Source organism: Canis lupus, chromosome 20, assembly GCF_003254725.2.
Source record: "Canis lupus dingo isolate Sandy chromosome 20, ASM325472v2, whole genome shotgun sequence".
Classification (NCBI taxonomy): domain Eukaryota; kingdom Metazoa; phylum Chordata; class Mammalia; order Carnivora; family Canidae; genus Canis; species Canis lupus.
Window position 1 is genome coordinate 33,850,417 of NC_064262.1, and position 9,107 is coordinate 33,859,523.

Genomic DNA, 9,107 nt, shown 5'->3' on the forward strand with positions numbered 1-9,107 from the left:
TGAAGAAAACTATATAAAAAACAATTGAAACCAACTCAGAACTGACACCAATGTTGGAATTAAAAGAAAAGTGCTTGAAAAGTTATAGCTGTGTTCCATATTTTAATGGTACGTGGAGAAATAAAAATAGTTTTAAAAAGACCCGGGGCAGCCCGGGTGACTCAGCGGTTTAGCGCCGCCTTCAGCCCAGGGTGTGATCCTGGAGACCCAGAACTGAGTCCCAAATCAGGCTCCCTGCTTGGAGCCTGCTTCTCCCTCTGCCTGTGTCTCTTCTTCTCTCTCTCTCTCTGTGTCGCTCATGAATAAATAAATAAAAATCTTAATTAAAAAAAAAAAAGGAAAAAAAAAAAGAAAAAAAAGACACAAATTTAACTTCTAGAGATGCAAGCTACCATGGATGAGATGAACAATACACTGGGTGGGATTAATAGCAGATTATACATTGCAGGAAAAAAAAATTAGTAATATAAACTATTAGCAATATAAACTATTCACCATTAAACAAAGATAATTTTTTAATGAAAAAAGCATAAGTGTGTCACAAGACAAATTTATAAAACCTGTACATTGAAAATTTAAAACATTGATGACAAAAATTAAAGAATACCTAAATGAATGAAAAAACTCAACTTTCCAAACTTTCATGGTTTGGAAAACTCAATATTTTAAGCTCTCCCCAGTATTAATTCATAGATTTAACACAATGCAAATCTGAATCTAATTGGGATGGTTTGTAGAAGTTGACAAGTCAATTCTAAAATTCATATGAAAATCTATGAGACCTATAATAGCCAAAACAACTCTGTAAAGATTAACAAAGTTGGAAGACTTATCCAAAACTTATAGGGCACTGGGCTGGCTCAGTCAGTGGAGCATGTGTTGGGGTTGTGGGTTCATGCCCTACATTGGGTGTAGAGATTACTTAAAAAAAATAAAGTCTTAAAAAAAGTATGAAACTTAATATAAAGCTACAAATTCCAAAACAGTGTAGTTGGTATACATATAGACAATCAATAGACCCAAATAGAGTCCAGAAGTATAACCAAACATATGGTCAACTGATTTTCAGCAAAAAATGTGAAGGCATTTCAGTGTAAAAGAATATTTTTTAAATAAATGATGCTAAAGTAACTGGATATCTAAATTCAGCAAGACCTAGAAATTTAGACTTATATCACATCTTATTTTAAAAAATTAACTCAAATGGATCATAGACATAAACTAAAACTATAAAACTAAAAACTATAAAATCTTAAGAAGAAATTATGAGAAAATCTTTGTGACCTTGGATAAGACAAACACAAAGGTAAGGCAAATTTGGGGTTAGATATAACTTCAAAATCAAAATCCACAAAAGAAAAAACTGATAAATTGAACTTCATTAAAAGTGACATAAAAAGTGACATTGAACTTCTCTTCACAAGAGATGGTTAAAAGACTGAAAATACAAGCAGTAGAATGGGAGAAAATGTTTGCAAACAAAATCTCTGATAGAGAACTTGAATCCAATGTATATAAATAAATATGAAAATTCAATAACAATTGAATTTTAAAATGGACTAAAAATTCTGCACAGCAAAGGAAATTATCAACAAAAGTAAAAGACAACCTACTGAATGGGAGAAGATATTTGCAAATGACATATTCGATAACAGGTTAGTATCCAAAATATATTTAAAAAGTATATAACTTAATACCAAAAAAATAATAATCCAATTAAAAAATGAGCAGAAGACATGAACAGACATTTCTCCAAAGAAGACATACAGATGGCCAAGAGACACATGAAAAGATGCTCAACATCATTCATCATCAGGAAAATGAAAATGTAAATCAAAACAAGTTATCACTTCACACCTCAAAATGGCTAAAGTCAACATAAGAAACAATAAATATTGATGAGGATATGGAGAAAAAGGAATCCTTGTGCACTGTTGGTAAGAATGCAAACTGGTGCAGCCAGTTTCCAGTTGTGGAAAACAGTATGAAGGATCCTCAAAAAAGTAAAAATAGCACCCTATAATGCTTCTATTTTTAGTAATCACACTACTGGGTAAGTTACCCAAAGAATATGAAAACACTAATTTGAAAGGAAATAAGCACCCCTATGTTTATTGCAACATTACTTATAATGGCCAAATTATGTAAGTGTCCATCAATAAATGAATGGATAAAGAAGACGTGGCATGAAATATTATTTAGCAAAAAAAAAAAAAAGAAAGAAATCTTGCTATTTGCAACAACATGGTTGGAGCTAGAGAGTATAATGCTAAGTGAAATAAGTCAGAGAAAGACAAATACCGTATGATTTCACTCATACCTAAAATTTAGGAAACAAAGGGAAATAAAGAGAGACAAACCAGAAAAATAAACTTAACTATAGAGAACAGACAGATAACTAACTACAGAGGGGAGGTGGGCAGGACAATGTGTGAAATAGGTGAAGGGGATGAAGAGTATACCTATCTTGATGAATGCAATAGAATTGTTGAATCACTATATTGTACACCTAAAACTAATTTACCACCTTTTTTTGCAATTAAAAAAACAGGAAGATTACAACTTGAATAAGAAAAAACAATTGTGTTCAGCTCCTTGCTCAGCAGGAAGTCTGCTTCTCCCTCTGCCTCTGCCCTCCCCCCCACCCCAGCTTGTGCTCTCTCTCTCTCTCCCCCCACTTCTCTTGAATAAATAAAATCTTAAAGAAAAAGGAAGAGAAAGAAAAGAAGATAAAAAGAAAGAAAAAGAAAAAAGAAAAAGAAAGAAAGAAAGAAGAAAAGAAAAAGAAAGAAAGAGAGAGAAAGAGAAAGACAATCAATTAAAGCTAACATCAATACATCAAATACTGGCAATATTTGACCAGGATTTTAAATCAGCCATCACAATAATGCTTCAAAAATCAACTGCAAATTCTCTTGAAACAAATTTTAAAAATAGAAAATCTCAGGAAAGAAATAGAACTTACATGAAACAGTTATCAAGTGGAAATTTTAGAAAAAAAAAAAAAGAAATTTTAGAATGTGAAAACAACCAAAGAAATTAAACCAAAAAGCCCTTTGGGCTTGATAGTAAAGTGGAGATTATAGACAAAAGGATCAGAAATTCAAAGACAGATCAATAGAATTGACCTGAACCATAGAGAGAAAATGAACTAGAAAGAAACAAAGAGAGCCCCAGGAACATGTAAGACTTAAAAAAAAAAAAAAAAAAACCTAACATTGGCATTACACACAACCCAAATAAGTACAAGTTAAACTGGGAAAATCTGAGTAAGATTGGCATATATTATCAAGGTCAACACCTCCACCTATTCCCATCCTGCTGTTGGCTCCAGCTGACTATTCTTTTTTCTGTCACTGTAGATTAGGGTTTATTTTTCTAGAGTTTCATATAACTGAAACAACATAGTATATATTCTTTTGTGTTTGGCTGCTTTTCCTCATCACAACAGTTTTAAAATTCAATCAGGTTGTCATATAGATCAATAGTACATTCCTTCTTATCAATGAATCATATTCTATGATGTGAATATACCACAATTTGCTTATGCATTCACCTGTTGATGGATTTATAATTAAAACTGCTGTAAACATTCACATACAAGTCTTACTGTAGACCTATATTTTCATTTCTCTTGGGTAAATTAGTGCAGCTGATGGGGTATATATTAGGTGTATTTTAGTTTAATGAGAAACTTCTGAACTATTTTTCATATGATTGTATCATTTTATATTCCCAGGAGTAAATCTCAGTTACTCTGTGTCTTCAAAAACACATGGTATTGTTTGGTTTGTTTCTCCATCTCTTTTTCATGGGACTAGAGGGCATGTAACCATATCTGATAGTGATTTTAATTGTATTTCCCTGATTACTAAAAATGTTGAGATTCTTTTCATGTACTTTATCAGTCACCCTCATATCTACTTTTGTAAAGTGTCCAAATATTTTGCCTATTTTTGTAGAGTTGCTGTGCTCTCAGTATTGCGTTCTGAGAGCTCTTTATATATTCTGGAACGTCTTTATCCAGTTTTTGCTTTGCCGATGACTATCCTTCCATCAATACTACATAGCCTTGACTCTTGTAGCTTTATAGCACTTCTTAAAGTTAGATAGTCTAAACATTACTTTTTTTTCTTGTTTATTTTTCATGATGACTTTGGCTTTTTTAAGTCCTCTGTTTCTTTTTCCAAATAAATTTTAGAGTAAGCTTATCAATTTTTACCAAAAAAGCCTACTGAGATTTTGACTGGCATTATATTGATTATAAAAATCAATTTGAAGGACAGCCCGGGTGGCTCAGCGGTTTAGCACCACCTTCACTTCAGCCCAAGGGCCTGATCCTGGAGTCCCTGGATTGAGTCCCACGTCGGGCTCCCTGCATGGAGCCTGCTTCTCCCTCTGCCTCTCTCTCTCTCTCTCTCTCTGTGTGTGTGTCCCTCATAAATAAATAAAATCTTTAAAAAAAATCAATTTGAAGAGAATTTCATTTTAATAATATTGCCTTTCAATCAATGGACATGCTTTTTCTCTGTATACATTTATGTCTTTGAATATATCAAGGTAAGTTCTCTCTACTCCTAATTTACTGAGAGATTATTTTGCTTTGTTTTTTGTTTGTTTGTTTGTTTGTTTGTTTGTTTTAAACACTTCACCCATTCATTTATGAAAGACACTTAGAGAGAGAGGTAAAGACACAGCAGAGGCAGAAGCAGGCTCCATGCAAGTAGTCCAATGTGGGACTCGATCCCGGGTCTCCAGGATCACGCCCTGGGCTGAAGGCAAACACTCAACCGCTGAGGCACCCAGGCGTCCCTGCTTTGTTTTTTATAGCTTAAATGGATGTTGAATTTCATCTAAAGTTATTTAATTTATTGAGGTGATCATATGGTTACCCTTTTTTAATAGTATAATCCTATTAATTTCTAATATTAAACCAACTTTGCATTCTTAAAATATATGCTACTTGATCTTAGAGTATCCTTTTTTTCTAAAAGAATTTATTTTTAAGTAACCTCCACACCCAGTGCAGGGCTCAAATTCACAACCCTGAGATCAAGAGTTGAATGCTCCACTGAGTGAGCCAGTCAGGCACCCCTTAGAGTATCCTTTTAATCCTTGAAAATCTATTAAGACTTGTTTTATATCCCAGAATATGGTCTATTTTGGTGAATATTTCATGTGTGTTTGAAATGAATGTGAACTCTGATATTGTTAGGTAGGATGTCAATTAGATGAAGTTGGTTTATAGTGCTGTTTAATTAAGTATTCTATATCAATGTTGATTTCCTGTCTACTTTTTATATCAATTAATTTTTTAAGTATTCATATTTCCGAATATAATTTTGGATTTGTCTATTTTCCTTTAGTTCTATAAGTTTTTGCGTATGTATTTTGAAGCTTTGTTATTGTGTACAAACACATTTAGGATTGGCATATCTTCTAGATGAATTAACCCCTTTACCATTATGAAATGTCCTCTATTTCTGGTAATATTCCTCATTCTAAAACTTTCTTTTTAATATTAATATAACCACTCTAGCTTTCTTCTGATTAGTGCATAAATGATATATCTTTTGTCATCATAGCTTTTGATTTGTATGTCTTTACATTTAGATAGATTTCTTGCAAAAGGCATTACAGGTCTCACATTTTTTAAAATCTTGCCTGACAATCTCTGTCTTTTAATTGGAGGCTTTATGCCCTTTGTACTTAAAGTAATTAATAATATACTTCATTATAGGTTTACCATCTTGCTACTTGTTTTGTTTATGCTCCATGTTCTTCTTTCCCTTTTCCTACCTTTAGAATTAGTGTTTTTTAATATTTCATTTTATCTCCATTATTGATTTATTATTCTCTCTCTGTCTCTCTCTGCCTCTGTCTCACTCTTTTTTTCATAGTGGTTGTTATCACAATCTTATTCTAACTCTTATTACAGTTCTACCATGAAGTAATATTAAACTATTTCATGTATAATTTAAGAAACTGATACCAATATATTTCCATTTCCTCTTTTCCATTCTTTGTGCTAATGTTATACAATTTGTTTCCTTTTGTAATAAGCCCTACAATTCAGTCATTATATTTTCTTAATAAAGGTATTCATCTTCTTTAATAAAGCACTTAGATAAAAATCATGTTATATTTGGAGCACCTGAGTGGCTCAGTTAAGCATCTGCTTTCTGCTCAGGTCATGATCCTGGGGTCCTGGAATTGAGCCTCCATCAGGGCTCCCTGCTCAGGTGGGGAGCCTACTTCTCCCTCTCCCTTTGCCCCTCCCCCCACTCGTGCACTCTCTTTGTCAAATAAATAAATAAAAACCTTTTTAAAAATCATGTTATATTTATCCACTTATTTGCCATTTGTACTACTTTTACATCCTTTGTATATATCAAGATTTCCTTTGTTATCATTTTATTTCAGCCTACAGAACTCTTTTATTGGAGGTCTACTAGTAACAAATTCCTTCAGTTTTTGTTGGAAAAAGTTATGCCGTAATTTTTAAGGGATATTGCATTAGATATAGAATTCTAGTCTGACAATGTTTTTTCTCTCATCACTTTAAAGATGCAATGGCATTATTTTCTGTTTTGCATAGTTTCTGATGATAGTTTCTGGTAATTCTTACCTTATTCATTTGTATGGAATGTGGTGGTGGTTGAGGGTGGTGTTTCTTTGTTGTTGTTGCATCTAGGATCATCTCTTAATTATCGATGTTCAACAATTTGATTATGAGACAACTTGTTATGGTTTGTATCTATGAATGTGTTTAACTTTCTTGGAGTTCATTGAGTTTCTTGAATCTCTGAATTTATAATTTTCACAAAATTTGGAAAACTACAGTCCATTATTTATTCAAATAGTTTTTTGTACTCCCCTCCTTTTGGGACCCAATTACACATATTAATTAGACAACTCCATGTTTTTTCCCATAGGTCAGTGAGGCTCTGTTCATTCGACTTTCCAATCTTTTAAAAATCTGTGCTTTATTTTATATGGATTCTATTGCTAGGTCTTCAAGTTCACTGGCTTATTTTTTAGCAGTGTCTAATCTTATTAGTGCCATCTAAAGAAACTTTAATTTCTGATACTATATTTTTCAATTCAGCATATTCTATTTGGTCTTTTTATATCTTCCATTTCTTTCCTCATTGTGCTTATATTTTTTTATTTTAATAATAAATTTATTTTTTATTGGTGCTCAATTTGCCAACATACAGAGTAACACCCAGTGCTCATCCCGTCAAGTGCCCCCCTCAGTGCCCGTCACCCATTCACCCCCACCCCCCACCCTCTTGCCCTTCCACCACCCCTAGTTTGTTTCCCAGAGTTAGGAGTCTTTATGTTCTGTCTCCCTTTCTGATATTTCCTACCCATTTCTTCTCCCTTCCCTTCTATTCCCTTTTACTATTATTTATATTCCCCAAATGAATGAGACCATATAATGTTTGTCCTTCTCCGATTGACTTATTTCACTCAGCATAATACCCTCCAGTTCCATCCACATTGAAGCAAAAGGTGGGTATTTGTCATTTCTAATGGCTGAGTAATATTCCATCGTATACATAAACCACATCTTCTTTATCCATTCATCTTTCGATGGACACCGAGGCTCCTTCCACAGTTTGGCTATTGTTGTGCTTATATTTTTATTTAAATATACTTACATTGTTGGGGGGGTAAAAATAAATAAATAAATAAATAAATAAATAAATAAATAAATAAACAAACAAACTTACATCGTTATAATAGCTATTTTAATATTCTTATCTGTTTGTTAGTTCCATCATCCCAATAATTTCTACGTCTGTTTTTACTGACTGATTTTTTTCCCGTTGGTTATGAATCAACATTTTCCTGATTCTTGGCACATCTAATAATATGTTATCAGATCTCATAATGTATCTGATACATTATGATACACTCATTATGAGTGTCTAAATTTTGTTGTTTTCCTTTATAGAATGTTAGGCTCTGTTCTGGCTGGCAGGTAAGTGAATTATTGAACAATTTCATGCTTTTAAGACCTATTTTAATTTTTGCTACAACACATGCCTTTATTCTGGGAATTGTTCATTCTTACTACTAAGCTGAGAGTTCGGGTTAATTGAAGTTCCCACAGATTACTGAGTATTCTCTAAGTATTACTTAATTTACAACTGCCCGGTCTTTCTTTGCCCTATCTTATGAATGTTCATCTACATATGCATGGTCAGGGGATGTCCTAGTGAACTCTGGGTCTCGTTCTGCACAGCTCCCTATTCTCTAGAACTCTGTCTAGCTCTCTAGTCATCTTGGCCTCACCAACTTTTCAACTCAGAGACTTCTGGCCTCTGTTTGCATTCCCTTCCCTGCATCCATGCTTGGAATGGCCTCTAGGCAAAAATCTGGGGTGGCTGTAGGAGTCTATCTTTTTGTTTCCCTTCTCTCATACTTATAGATACTTATAGATACTTATACTTATTATACTTATAGACAATCCATACTTCCTATTGTCTAATGTCTGAATACCAATGTTTTATATATTTTGGCCAATTTCTTAGCTGCTTAGATGGAAGGGCTATGTCTGATCTTAGTTATCCCAGTTTTACTGGAAGCAGGGGGCCTAAAATCATTTCTAAAATTTGTATTTTAAAATATACCAGATATGGATAGATTATAGATATAGACATATAAATATATAGTGGAATATTATTCAGCCTTGAAAAGGAAGAAAATTCTGACGCAGGCACACTGTGGATGAACCTTGAGGACATTGTGTTAAACGAGCAAGCCCATCACAAGAGGACCTGGGATGGAGTCCCACTTTGGGCTCCCTGCATGGAGCCTGCTTCTCCTTCTGCCTGTGTCTCTGCCTGTGTGTGTGTGTGTGTGTGTGTCTCATGAATAAATAAATAACATCTTTTTTTAAAGATTCATTTATTCATGAGAGACACAGAGAGAGAAAGGCAGAGACAGAGGCAGAGGGAGAAACAGGCTCCATGCAGGGAGCTCCATGTGGGACTCGATCCCAGGACTCTAGGATCACATCCTGGGCTGAAGGCGGCAGTAAACCGCTGAGCCACCCGGGCTGCCCAATAAATAAAATCTTAAAAAAAAAAAAAAAC